At 50.3% G+C, this 14,635-nt stretch overlaps 1 pseudogene; it reads right to left on the minus strand.

The window, feature by feature from the left end:
• Window positions 1-9,816, minus strand: part of LOC119273665 — a 17,094-nt pseudogene extending 7,278 nt beyond the window's left edge.
• Between the last annotated feature and the right edge of the window lie 4,819 nt (window positions 9,817-14,635).

Raw genomic sequence — 14,635 nt, forward strand, 5'->3', positions numbered from 1 at the left:
ACAATGCCACCAGAGCATCGCGCCGAGTCCTCATACATGTCGAAAGATGTGGTGCCATGTCTAAAGAGGCAATACGCGGCTCCGGTGTGAGGTTTGCCCTCATGAACGGCGATGCAATCGAAGTAATCCTTCTGCGGTTTTGGCGTTGCATGAATATTCCTGAACACTTGAAGCGTAATCAATTCATGAGATTTTTACACAGTGCAGACACATATGATATAATATGTGTGGCAATTTCTTATATTTTTGTAAGATGCGGGAGTATGTGAAAAAATCCCCCACCATGGATTGTTCTTTGCATGTCTACGAGTGTGGTCGGGGGCCCCCTTTGAGAGCATGAGAATTTTTGAGGTCAACAGAGCAACAGGCAGCGCAGTTCCTTCACAAACCGAAACATTCTCTCTCTATAGCAAGATACTAACTCGAAGATGGTGCAGTTTACAAGTGGCCGCCGGTCAGACTTCTGCGAAACGCGCTCAAATTTTACCACACCTTACAAGGGCCATATGACGACACCGTGCCAGGTCCCGAGGATTTCCGACATCGTATGATTTTTCGTGGATTTTTACGGCTAGATCTGACATCTCGTCGAGGTACATTCGCCCCTCCCTGTGGTGGGGTTGCTCCTCCTTTGGTTGCACTAGGCCGATGCATACTGCAAAGACATCATATATGATTTTGCAAACCACTTTTGGACATCATTTCAGGTGGCCGCTGTGCAGATATGTGATTTCCCGCATTGAAACCCTACGGATGCAATAAATGTCTCAAATATTCCAGGCGTGCCCGAAAAATGCCATGTCCTGGCACGTTTCATGAAATGGCCCCCTTTGAGAGCATGAAAATTTTCGAGGTCAACGGAGCAACGGGCAGCGCAGTTCCTTCACAAACCGAAACATTATCTCTCTATAGCAAGATACTAACCCAAAGATGGTGCGGTTTACAAGTGGCCGCCGGTCAGACTTCTGCGAAACATGCTCAAATTTTTACCACACCTTACAAGGGCCATATGACGACACCGTGCCAGGTCCCGAGGATTTCCGGCATCGTATGATTTTCCGTGGATTTTTACGGCTAGATCCGACATGCCGCCGAGGTACATTCGCCCCCCAGTGGTATGGCTCCTCCTCCTTTCGTTGCACTAGGCCTACGCATACTGCAAAGACATCATATATGATTTACAAACCACTTATTGACATCATTTCAGGTGGCCGCCGTGCAGATTTGCATTTTTCCACATTGAAGCCCTACAGATGCAGTAAATGTCTCAAATATTCCAGGCGGTCCCAAAAAATGCCATGCCCGGGAACGTGTCATGAAATGCCCCCCTTTGAGAGCACGAGAAGTTTCGAGGTCAACGGAGCAACGGGCAACACACTTCCTTCATAAACCGGACACGTTAGCCAGATACTAACTCGAAGATGGTGCAGTTTACAAGTGGCTGGATCCGGCATGCCGCTGTGATCCTCCTCTCCCCTCACAGATCGCCGGCAGCCGGGTCCGCCGGACCTCGTCCTGCCGCGTCCATCCATGCGTCAGGATCCGCTCCTTCCGTCCACCCACAACCCTACCTCGTGGCTAGGATTTCGATGGCCTCCACCTCTAGCGCTGCTCCGATGGCGGCGAGGCTAGAGGACGCTAGACCCTTCACCGGCGTGGACGCGGTTAGCACTTGCCCTCCTTCAGCGGTCCAAGAGAGTAAAAAAATTTAGAAGAAAAACAAAAGGGAGAACACAATTGCATGAGCTTGATTCCTATTGGTGGAAACGTTTGTGCCACGGATCGATGACGTGGCGCATATCCATCCATCTAGCTCTCCACCCCACATCCATCCAGCCAACCATCCATCCATCTAGAGAAAAGGACAAAAAAGAGCCCACGAGATAGAGCCCACCCAACTCCACCGAACGCCTCCTCCCTCTCTGTCTCGCGACCTCGCTCCTCGCTCCTCTCTCCCCCACGAACCCCTCTCCCTCGCCGCCGCCACCACCCACGCCGGCCTATCCCGGTGAGCTCCGGCGACGGGAAGCACTCCCCCGAGCTCCCCAGGCTCCACGCCTCCTTCCCCTCCGTCCAGAATCAGCGCTCCCGCCCTCCATCGTCCCCCGTGCTAGCTAGGGTTTCGGCCGCCACCTCACCTCCGGCGACGGCGAGGCCAGCGGGCGGCGGGTCAGGCACCGGCGAGCTCCCGAGCCCCTCTCTCTCTCTCGATCCAAGCCCCTCTCTCTCGATCCCGAGCCCCTATCTCTCGATCCCGAGCCCCTATCTCTCGATCCCCTTCTCTCTTTTGTCGCCTCACATCGCCGCCTCGGTTGCCGGCCGATTCCAGCCTACTCCGGCGAGCTCTGTCGCTGAGCTAGCTACCCAGGGCTCCCCGTTGAGCCGCTCTACCTCCTCCACTCATTCGATTCGCTTCTCCCTGCCGCCCGTGGTCGCCCCCATCGGTTCTCCCTCTCTAGGGTTTCAGTGGTGGGGAGAGGTTTGTCGTCGGCGTGCTCTTGCTCGTGGATCTAGTCGCCTGCGCCACCTCTCGTGCCTCCTTGTGCACCAGCGCCTCCTGGGTTTTGCCTGTGGTGCTACTGCCCCAGATCCGTCAGCGTCGACTACCTTATCGCCTGCCACCGTGCGATGGCGGTGATTTGGCCACACCGCAACCATGGTGGTGGCGTTGCTTATCGTAAGCTCCTCAATCCCTCTGCTCCCCTGCTCGTACTACTCTCTTCGGGCATGTCATGGTCGATTTGATGCTGCTCCACGTGTCCTGTTAGTGCTTGGTGAAGGTTGGCTCACCTATTATTAGCTCAATTGATTATTGTGCTATCTTTATGGATTTGGCAATGTGGACTTTGGTCTACTTATGCTCCTGCTGCTTTACATGTTCATATTCTAGTTCTAGTTCATGTCTATGGACTGATTACAAGAAATTCTATGCTACTGTTGGTCTATCACTGCAATTATCTTGGTCTTATAGATGTTATTGTTCCTGTGCTATAGCACATGCTAGTTTCTTTATTAGTTGGCTGCTGGTTCTATTTATTCATATGTACAAGTGCTACTGTTTCTTTGTTATCTTATAAAGGATATAGTCCTTCATTTGTATATAGCTGTAACTTTCTTATTGATCAACATATACTGATTCATCTCTTTACTGCAATTACTCTGTGTTGTTCATGATTTGCTCCTGTAGTGGTATAAAATTATAGTTTGTCTTTCAAGCTGGTATGTGTGTTTGATATATACTAGTCTTTATCTAAATACCATGTATTGGTATTTCTTGTATGGTTTAGTACATCATCTACTGGTGGTTTAGTTGTATATTGTACATGATATAGTCCTCATGGTTGCATGTAGTGTTAACTCTTTCTTTGCTTTAGCTATTTCAGATGTTTCAGATGATTTTGATGCATGCTTATACTCCTATCTATACCAGGTCCATGTGTTGTGCTTGTGTACCTATATACAGAATAGTACCCATGTGTAAGTGGGTGTATGTGTTCTGCACTTCTGCTTACGGCAGATGTTTAGTAAATGTGCTATCAATGGCCTATTTATTCTTGCAGGTTATGGACTGTATCTTTCCTTGCCAATTCCCTCTCTTAAATCTGATTTGAACAGATGCTACACTGGTCTCTTCACTTTCTTTCTCTCTCTCATACTCTCACTGATAAGAACAGGTGCTCCTTAATCTTGCCATGCCAATGATGGTGTCCTGAGGCTCTCACCATTACTTAACAGCAGATGCTGCACTACTTGATCCAATGATGCAATAGTCCTAGCACTACTAGGTTGCCTGAGGACAATCCCTACTTCAAACCCTACCTCTGGGTTAGTTGGTTAGTAGTGGGTTAGTTGGATTTCATCTGAAAACTAACCCAAGCTTAATCGAGGGATCCCCTAATCATGGAGTTAGTGCTAATTTGAGTTGATATTTGGGTTTAGCTTTGATCTATACTTTGCTGGCTTTACTTCTCTATTGGGTTATTCTTTACTGCCAATTGAACCTATTCCTTTTGGCCTTGCTGGTTACTGTTCCATTGGCTCCATTTATGCAGTGTTGGCTCTCTTCTAATGTTTCTTTTATCAACTTAATCTGATTGGGGTTTGACTAATGTTTCCAAACTCCTAAGTGCTAGCTCCTACAGCAAAGGCATTTCCATAAGGGGAATGCTACATTTTAACCTTAATCAAGTTTTTCCTATTTGTTGTTTCTTGTTTTGCAGGTTGATGAACTAGAAGAAAGAAGCAGAAGATGAAGTAGATAGTTTAGTATAGGTTTAGTTTAGGACTTTTCCTTTCTTCTTTTATTTCCTTTTCCTCTAAGTGTAATTCCTGAAAGCTTGTAGTTGACATTCATATTAATAAAGTCTATTGTTTATTATTCAGGCCAAATAATTGCAATGTTTCATTTATTATGAATATAGTTTCTTTTATTCAGTTTTTGCAATATCACTTGTCTTATTTATTATGAATATAGACTTTTTATGCCTACAGCAAAGCCGTAGGCATAGCTGAAAATCTATGCCGACGGCTTTGCCGTAGGCATAGCCCTGCTGCCAGGAGGAACCAGGAGATGACACATGGCCTAGATATGCCTATGGCAAAGCCGTCGGCATAGATTCATCTATGCCTACGGCTTTGCTGTAGGCATAGCCCTGCCACCAGGAGTACCAGGGGTTGCCACGTGGCAGAGGTATGCTGACGGCATTGCCGTCGGCATAGCTCTGCGACGTGGCATTGTGTGATTCGTCAGCGCTTTTGACGGCGCCGTCCGTTGCCGTCAGACGAAAAACACTGCCGACGGCTATACTATGCCGACGGCTGACGTCAGGCCGTCGGCATAGGCCCCTATGCCGACGGCTATACTATGCCGACGGTCTGACAAGACTACGCTGACGACATCTATGCCGACGGGCCTATGCCGACGGCAACCGTAGGCATAGATCTATGCCGATGGCTTAGGGGCCTATGCCGACGGCCCGTGGCCGTAGGCATAGACCGCGAGTCCGGTAGTGCAGTTCAGTTCCCATGCCAGCCCGGCCAATCTCTCAACCAGAACGCGTGACGTGCCCCGCCGCTCGGTCCTGAGTCCGCACCATTGCGGACGCCTCCAGCACCGGCAGGATCCCCTCATCCCCAAGGGATCACAAACCCTGCAGCAGCGAGGGGAACTGGCCTCGAGGAGCGGCGACCCGGCACGCCCATGGGAGGGGAGCCTGGCCAGCGCCGGCGGCGGCGACGTGGAGGCGGCCGCTCCACTCGGTCCTCGGCGGTGGCGGATCATCTCGGATCGGCGGTGGCAGAGGTGGCGGCGGCATCTCCCCCTCGGACGGCGGCGGCGGCGTCTCCCCCTCGGACGGCGGCGGCGGCGTCTCCCCCTCGGACGGCGGCGGCGTCGTCTCCCCCTCGGACGGCGGCGACAACAATAGATGGGTTCGATGGGATCGAGAGACGCGGCGGCGACGTCTCCCCTCTAACGGCGGCAGCAACGAACGATGGGATCGAGAGGAGTTGGTAACGAAGGATGGGGTCGATGAAGTTTTTTTTGTTGGGCGCGGGTTTTTTGGGTGGCTGCGTGGGATGGGGTGGGGTGGGAGGATGACGAAAAAAACCGGAGGTGGGAGGATGACAAAAATAAACCGCGTGGACTATTCACCAACTGCTCCATTACGAGTAGAGACTGGGAGAGTTATCCAGGCTGGGCCGATGGTTGGGTCGAGCCAAAAGTTCAAATTGGGCCGGGAGTTTTGCCCGACAAGCACATGTACCGGGCCTGAACTAAATGAGCGCATTTCACTGAAATTTCGTTTTTTCCGGCCGAAATCCAAAACTCTGGTACACGTCACTCTTCCCGTTCAGCTGCCTGGTATGGAAATACTCTGGATCCAAGTACCCAAATGTACTGAGTAAATAGCATAAAACTACTACTTTACAGGCTAGGGTTTCAAAAAACTACCGGTTTTAAATTTTTCTCAAATAACTACCAAGTCAGAGGTCGGCTGTTTCAAAAAACCCTAATCATGGAGTGCTTTATGATTAATCGTGATTATGACAGTTGGGCCCCATGTGTAAGAGCTCTGATTGTTTGACCATTTGTTTGACCGTTAAGCGTGGGCCTGCACACAAATTTAAAAAAGCAATCAGGTCCCTGTAAGTTTGTAAAAAAAGCAATCAGGTCCATGCCACATCACGGCAGCCATTGGCGCAGGTCTGCCCGGACCTCGCGATGCAGCCTCCTCTGGCCGGCGAGCCGCCCGCCGCCCGCCACCGGTGATCACCGGAGCTCAACACCGGCTGCTCCTCCGCCTTACCTGCTTCTCTATGCCCGCAGCCGACCCATGCTGGACGACGCCGTTGGGCCAGTGGCCGCCTCTACGCTTGGCAAGGACGCTGGCTCCCCATGGCGGGCGGCGAGCTCTGGAGGCCCCATGGCAGGCGGCGACCCCCAGGTGGCTCCCCATGTCGGGCGGCAGCGCGGGACCCGAGCAGAGACCCACGGCAAGCGGCGCCCCAGGCGGTTCCCGATGGCGTGTGACAGTGCGGTGACCCGAGCCAGAGCCCCATGGCCGGCGGGCGCCCTAGGCGGCTCCCCATGGCGCGCGGCGATGTGGCGACCTGAGCCGAAGCCTCACAGCGGCGCGCGCGGCAACGACCCTCGCCGCGGATGAGGTCGCTCAGGCGCGCGAGCTCCCTGTCACCAGGAGCTCCGGCGAGCTCCTACCAGCAGCAACCGCGGAGGGGGGCGACGTGGCATAGGGCGGCGGCCATGGCGGTTCTCCCCATGGTGGGCTGCGAGCTCTGGAGTGGAGGAGAAGAAGGGAGGCAGAGGGAGGAGAAGAAGATTGACTAGATGATAAGATACACTGATATGCGGGCCCCACATGTCAGTTAACGGTCAAACTAACGGTCAAACTAGAGCTTCGTTTAGGTGCGGGTCCGACCTGTCATAATCACAGTCAATAGATAAGCGCTCGGCAATTTGAGCTTTTTGAAACAGTCGCCTCTGACTTGGTAGTTATCTAAGAAAAATTTAAAACCGGTAGTTTTTTAGAACCCTAGCCTGTAAAGTAGTAGTTTTATGCTATTTACTCCAAATGTACCTTGCACATTCGTGACAATGTGTGTTTAATCAATCGGAACCAATCTGGACGCACCAAAATCTGAAACTTCTGCGGTGTAGTTCACATCCAAGAGTATATTTGAGGATTTCACATCGCGATGGAAGATTGATATTGAAGCTGAACAGTGAAGATAAGACAGAGCTCCTGCTGTTTCCAGGGCAATCCTTAAGTAATCACCCCAAGACAAAGAAAGATTACTTGCATCTGCATGAAGAACTTCAGACAGTGAGCCACTAGGTACACAATCATACACCAGCAGTGGAACCTCTGTTTCCAGACAACATCCAAGGAGCTTCACAATATTTTTGTGATTTATCTGGGTGAGGACTGCAACCTCATTGATGAATTGACTGATCTCAGACTGCTCAATGACCTTAGACTTTTTTACTGCAACGACACGTTGATCAGACAATATGCCTTTGTAAACCATGCCATGGCCCCCACGTCCGATGATACGTGTAGGATCAAAGTTGTTTGTTGCCTTCTCTAGCTCTTCTAACGAGAAAATCTTTGTATTCTCGTTTGCAGTTTCATCAGATGATACCAATGTTTCTAGAAGAAGCCCTTGGTTTTTTCGGAAATTTTTCTTCCGTATTTGCTTCTGAACATTCGTTTTCCACCTAAGAGTGACAAGTACTACACTGAAGCTCACAAGTAGAACACTGAAACCACATGATAGCCCAGCAGCTATACCTGCAGGCATTAGACCCTTTTTAGTTTTTATTACACATTGTCTATCATGTATATAACAAAAATATAGTCACATTCTTACCTAACAATATAGTCTGCGGTTTTTTCCTATTGATTTCTGAAATATCCAAATTAACAAAATTTTGATAAGATGCATCGACAAAATATATAGCATGGAACACAATACATCATTCAATAAATGTAATATATAGCATGGAGCACTGTGCATCATTCAATAAATGTGAAATAGTGCATGAGCCAATAAAATGAAACCTAAAAGAAGGATAAGACAAATTACAAGTAGCAAAAAATGCAATGTCTGTCTAATACTTACATGAGCCAATTATGTATGTACAACTTTTTGTAGAGAGTTTAGATATAGCTAGCAGTAAATTTCTCTGCGCGCGCACACAGAGAGAGAGAGAGAGATAGAGAGAGAGAGAGAGAGAGAGAGAGAGAGAGAGAGAGAGAGAGAGAGAGAGAGAGAGAGAGAGAGAGTACCCGTACAACCACCTTTGATGTATGGATTTCCTGCAAAGCCATCTAAGCATTTGCAACGATAACCAGCATAGACTCTATCAACAACAACGTCCCCTTTAACATCCACACATTTGCTGTTGATACTAACGCAAGCATATCCAGACCTATTCTGTTGGGCCTCTGCACAACTTAAATCAGCAGCAACCCATTGCAAAGAGGACAACGAATCAGAAGGAATATTAAAAAGGACATTATCAGAGATGATGGAGCTCCCTTGTTGGTAGGGATTGGTGATGTTAATGGTCCCTTCATCAATATCTATGCCGACGACCTGGCCTGCCATTCCCCGACATGTGGGCAGCTGATAATGTCATATTTGTGCAGTTGAAGTGGAACAGTTCCCTTGCAAAGCAACCCTCTTCTAAGCCGAATGGGAATGGCACACTAGTGTTACCACACCAACGGGTGCAGTCAGCTCTGGTCGGAATTGGATCATACCCTAATTTGATCAGTGAGAATTTAGCATGTATTAATGTCCAACTAAGAACAGCTGTAGGTTTGGTCACCTAATTAGAAAAAAAAACAAGTTACCTTCGCCATCATTCTTCCAGCAGCCATGTGGAACATAGGGGTTTCCTGAATAGCCAGTCCTACACATGCAGCTGTAGCCATGGGTGTCAATGCACTCATCACCATTGTCATCACAGACATCGGGCTCAATGCAGTCGGCATACTCACCGATACATGCATAGTGTGTCGTGTTTTTCTTGGCAACAGGGCAACTGGATTGGTCAACTATCTGCCAAAATAGCAGAAAGCCACTCGGCCCATCACTAGTTATGCTGATTCTATCCCACAGTTGGGAGGTCTGGTTAGAGCGTGCATCAATGTTGTTTTTGCTGTGGTTGTGGACAAATTGGAACTCAAAATTGCCGTAGTAGTCCGCATGAACTCGACAGCATCCGGAGGTATTTGTACAATTATGCATGGCCACCATCTCTGGGGTTCTTGGATCCAAACAAGCAGTGTTGCATGCCAACGTGGTGGCATCGTCTCCGACAGAGTATACCTCAAGGTCACAGCCTATAATGTTTAGAACAGTGGACGCAAGAGAGAAGGACCTCCCAGGTGGTTTTAAAGAAAAGTTGTAGGCACTGGAATCAGATTTCATGGGAATGGTATGCGAGAAGGAGGCAGAGATAACATATGAACTAAAAGGAGGTTTGCCGAATTTGATCACCTCGGTGGTGCCATCGCGCAAAAAGAGTCTGGGGGGCTGAGTGGTGTCGTTGCAAGTGAGGTTGAAGTCAGGTCCACGGGAGCACCTGGATCCGATGCCGAAGGGATAGCCGAAGCTCACACTGCCGCAGCTTGTCGGGCAACCATCGAGCGTGGCACCGGCACGGGATGGTTGCGCCCAGTTCCCCTCAGGGCTCTGCTGGCCTGTTACAACTCCGGATGCCAGAGCTGTTGGCTTTCCTAGTGACCCGAGTACCAACATAGGGAACAACATCGGCAAGATGCCCATGATCGATCTAGAGTTGTACACAACACCTTGCACTATAGAAATTCAGGTTAGGCAGCCGTGCCCTCTCTTGTAGTTGTAGGTACCACTTTCATGACTGCCTTCCTTACCACATATATATACCAATGGTTACGAACTTAGAGTTGACCCAAGGATGACTGGAACAGGATTCGTGTGGATGTGTACTCCATGACCTCATACTCCATGCCGCAGGAAGACCTCAGTAAGTCAGTCCAGGGCCAGTCTCTGTCTATTCCTAACAAAACCACGTTACACATTTCCCTTGTGGATTTTGTGGGTTTCCAAAGGTGAGAGGAAACAGACGAGCACGCAAAATTACAGCATGAAAATGGGGAACCACACAAGAAACTCACCAGCAGTAGGTAGGACAGGGCATCAGGAGAACGCGGGGGATCGTACCATTCAACCTGTTGTGATTGTTATCCTGCTCGTCAACAACGGAGGCCGGCTGGCAATCTTCAGTCCCCACCTAGTGGTGGCAACCTAACTCATATGGCTTCCAACCGAGCTAGGTGACCTGCGGCCAAGGGAACCACAGTTTTTTTAAAAAATCTAACCGTTGGCGACGAATTTATAGGTATAGAAGCAAGAAAACCAGTAGCACCAATTTATAGATAGCTAACTTAGCTACGTAACAGTAACTGAACTCCTTCCCCAGTTTTAGTTGGTGTTTGCTTAAGCTCCAACCGGGAGCGCAGAGTAAACATTCTAGTCGCTGGAGATAAACTACAGAAACTGAATGTGATAGTGCAAGTCTGTTCCAGATGATGATAAGGACCCTCATACCCATGTGGATGTGTACCTGGATGTGGCACTGGTGTACTTCATACAATGTGAAGGAGATGACCATGACTGTGACCTAGTGCGCGGTGCCGCAGGAAGACCTCAGCAAGTCGGTCCATTAAAGGGGCTAGTCTAAACTCTAAAGTCTGCTCCTGATAAACCACGTTACACATTTGGCTTGTGGATTTTCTCTGTTTCCAAAGGTTTGCTCTATGCAAGAAAGGCATTACCAACATATAGATGAATCAAAGCTCATGGAAAACATAGAGAGGGAACAGATGGGCACACAATTTACAGCATGAAAATGGGGAACCACACAAGAAAGCCACCAGCAGCAGTAAGAAACTAAGAATGCGGAGTCGTACCATGCAACCTGTTGGGAGTGCCACCTTGCTCGTCAACAATGGAAGCCGGTTAGCAATCTTCAGTCCCCACCTGGTGGAGACAGTTACTGATGCGCCCATTTAACCAGCGGAGAGCACAGAGTAAAAAGTGTAACTGCTGGGAATAAATTACAGAAACAGAATCATGCACAATACAACTAAGGAAATCACGACGTAAAAACCTCTATCCACTGGAGATGAATTTATGGATTCAGAAGCTAGCAAAGGCAGTAACACATTTTTTAGAGGAGTAACACAAATCTTAGTTAAGCTAACTGAACTCTCCAATTTAGCTGTTGCTTCCTCAAGCTGCAACCAAAAGCACAGGCCAGAGGGTAAACATAATCATTGCTGGAGATAAACTAGAGACAAAGGATCATGTACATGACTGATGAACACTTCCCCAAGTCAGTGCAGCCTTTTTCCCCTTGACCCCCTCGTGTCGCCCCCGTGGGTGACCAGGGGGAAACCCTAGCCGCCGTTTCTCGACCCCGGCCGCCTCCCTCCGCTCCTCGCCACCGTCTGCACTGACGCCAAGCCTGGCTGGCAGGGTGGCGGCGGGGCTTCTCCCCCTTCGAGCATCTCGGGCGGCACGAGACGGTCAGATCACAAAGTGGCGTCGGGCTAGCGCGGGTCCGGCGGTGCGGCGGGCGAGCATCTTCACGACGCCGGCGGCGTGGTGCGGCGGCTGCGGCTTAGATGCGAGTTCTTGGCGAGGTGGTGGCTGTGTGGTCTTCAGATCGAGTGGTCGCGGGCGCCGCAATGTTCAAACCGGATCCATCTGGATCTGGCGCTTGGATGATGTCGGGCGCCGCAGGGTGGTGGTCTTCGCCGCTAGCCTCGTCGGATCGTTGGATCCGGCGCCTGGAGATCTACGGCGGCTGTTCTTCTTGATCCTCCTTCCTGGTGGGTTGAGCCCCATGGCACTTGCATCTCTGCTGGTCTCGGTTCGTGGCTCGCTGCCGGATCCGGAACAGACGGAGGTTTTTTGGTATAGGTTGGGGACCGGAGTAAACTTTGGTCGGCTGGTCCGACCCAGTATCGGCGGCGTCCCTCGACCCCGTTACCCTCCCTGGAGGCGAAGCCGAGGTCCCTCCTATCCACATCCGAACCCCCCAGACGAAAGTCCAAAATTCAGTCTGAACTGGGCGACGGCGGCATCCTGCGCGTCGTAACCTCCATGGAGGCGCCGTCTTGGGAGGATCAGATGGTCGGGCGAGAGATGCTATGGGCGGTGGGCTCCGCGTAGCTCCAGCAGCAGTGACCGTGTGAAGGTTGGTAGGAGGAGTGGCGTTGTATCTACCGCGTCTATGATGACGAGTATTGGCGGCATGGTGCAGTTGGATCTCGACAACAGATGCGGCTGGATGAACAAGCGCAGGGCAGTGGGCCTGTTTGGCGTCGTGGCAGCGTTGACGGCTGGCCTAGCAAGGTCGATGCATGTACTTGCTCTGAAGATGGATCGGTGGAAGACGGCGGTGACGACCATTGCAGTATGCGCATGTGGTGCCCACTGAAAGTGCGCCGAATAGGTGTGTTACCCAGACCAGGTATTGTGGCTTGGATGAGCATCCGACATTAGGTGTTAGGTGTTGCTGCGATGTGTGTTTGGTATTAGGCTCGGACATTCGGTACCCCTTCATCACGGGGATGGAAGTAGTGACCGGTGCTGCCAAGATGGTGGTTTCATGCTTACTGATGTATTACCTTGTAATGGCTTTGTGAATAATTAATAAGATTGTTGCATGCATCACCTAGATGCAGAGGCCCGACCCTCTTGATGGGTGCGTGGCGTCCATGGCGGTGGCCGGTGCCGCGGCCGCGCAGCATCTCAGATCGACAGCGACCAAAGCACGATCTGGGCATGTGTGGGCTATGGCTCGGCGGGGCTTTGGCTATTGGGCTTGCTCACGGCGGAGTGCGGGTTTCGGGGCAGCGGCCCCGGGTCTCTTCTGCAGCACAACGGACATGGTGGCTGCGTGGGTAGCGCCATGGACGGATCTTGGGGTCGACTGTGGCTGGTCCGGACGGGCCTGCTGCGGGACGGTTTCTAGATGGCGGTGCAGTTTCCTGATGGCAATCCTCATTGTGGTGGTGGTTAACTAATGCGTCGATCCAGCCTGCTGCGGTGCTCTTCGCGCGGTGGACGCCACACAGCTAGTGACGACACTGTCTGACCAGGAGCTATGGTGATGATGATATGTTTTTTTTGTCCCGGTTTCGGCCATGTTGGCTCCTGGGCTGAAGACCTGTGCAGGGCTCTCTCCGACGAGATTGTGGTGGCCATCAAAAGGTCTTTGTGAGGGTTTCTCCCTTTAGATCTAGTGGTTTACTTCGATGGTGAGATGCAAACTATGGAAGACGGCTTGACGCAAAGGGATGGTGGTGCAGTGGCGTTGGTGCATATCGCATTTTGTTGCTGGGATCGCGGAAAAGTGGTGGCGACAACATATGTGTGACGTCGATGGCCATGCTACTCGAGCTTTCCGGTCTTGAGCTCCGGGGTGAAAGCCTAGGTCTGACCCGAGTTGGTTATACCTTGCAATGGCGATATTATGTCGTTACCTTGTTGAAGGCATTGCTTGGTTTTGCTCGGACTGATTCTTCAGGGTGAAAACCTAGATTCTTCCCTTTGGTGATTGGAGCCGGTGACAGTGACGCTTGAGCGTTGCTTCCTTCTTAAAGGCATTGCTGTTGAAGAACTTCATCGTCCGTGTGGTGTTATTAAATGGTTGGTGCGGATATGGTCCTTGCTATAGCTTGCTACTTGCAGATCTGATTGCTTTAGGATTTTTTTTCATCGTCTGCGGATAGCTTTGGTTTTATATGACTTTGGTATTTGCTGGCGTTTTTTTGTGTGCGTTGGTGTTGGCTGTGTGCATCTTAGTTATGCAGAGGCCGGGTGTGTGCTCATTGTGTTTGTATCCTCTTGATGCTCCATTATGAGCTAATAAAATCCACCCTTTGTTGAAAAAGATGCAGAGGCCCGAGGTACGTCCTCCTTTTCCAAAAAAATGTACATGACTGATGTTTGCAATGATTATTTTGTAAAATTTCCAAGAACCTGGTGGGTCCGGTACCTTGTGCGGGCAGTGTTCCAGTGTGGAAAAGGGTCACACATCTGAAGTATGTAAGAAAGAATCTTGAGTGCAAAGCTGATGGTGTGTGACATCTTGAGTGCAAAAAAGACTTGAGCGCAAAGCTGATGCGGGGTGCCAACGTTTGGTTCCCCACCGTCGTCGTTTGCTCGGGCTGCAACCAAGGAGCACAGCCCGGGTAAAAAATTCTGAACTCAATCAAATAACAGGATGGAAATTAACTGAAAAGGACCCGATGCCTGAGATTGCTTTGCAGGAAATAAACTTGAACTCAATCTTGGGATACATACATACATACATACATACATACATACATACATACAAGCATCTAAGTTTTCTGCTGCCTGCTCCAACTTGGACCTGAAAAACTCGCAAAAAGAAAAACTTGGACCTGAAAATTGGAAGTGCCCTCGGGTTGGAGAGGAGAGGGCGGGGTGGCTGCCTCCATGGAGCACGCGTGTACTCATCAACAGCGTTGACACGCCCTGGGTGGCGAGCTTCCGCGCGCGGTGCGGTGTCAGGGGCCATGACACAATG

Source organism: Triticum dicoccoides, chromosome 3A, assembly GCF_002162155.2.
Source record: "Triticum dicoccoides isolate Atlit2015 ecotype Zavitan chromosome 3A, WEW_v2.0, whole genome shotgun sequence".
Classification (NCBI taxonomy): domain Eukaryota; kingdom Viridiplantae; phylum Streptophyta; class Magnoliopsida; order Poales; family Poaceae; genus Triticum; species Triticum dicoccoides.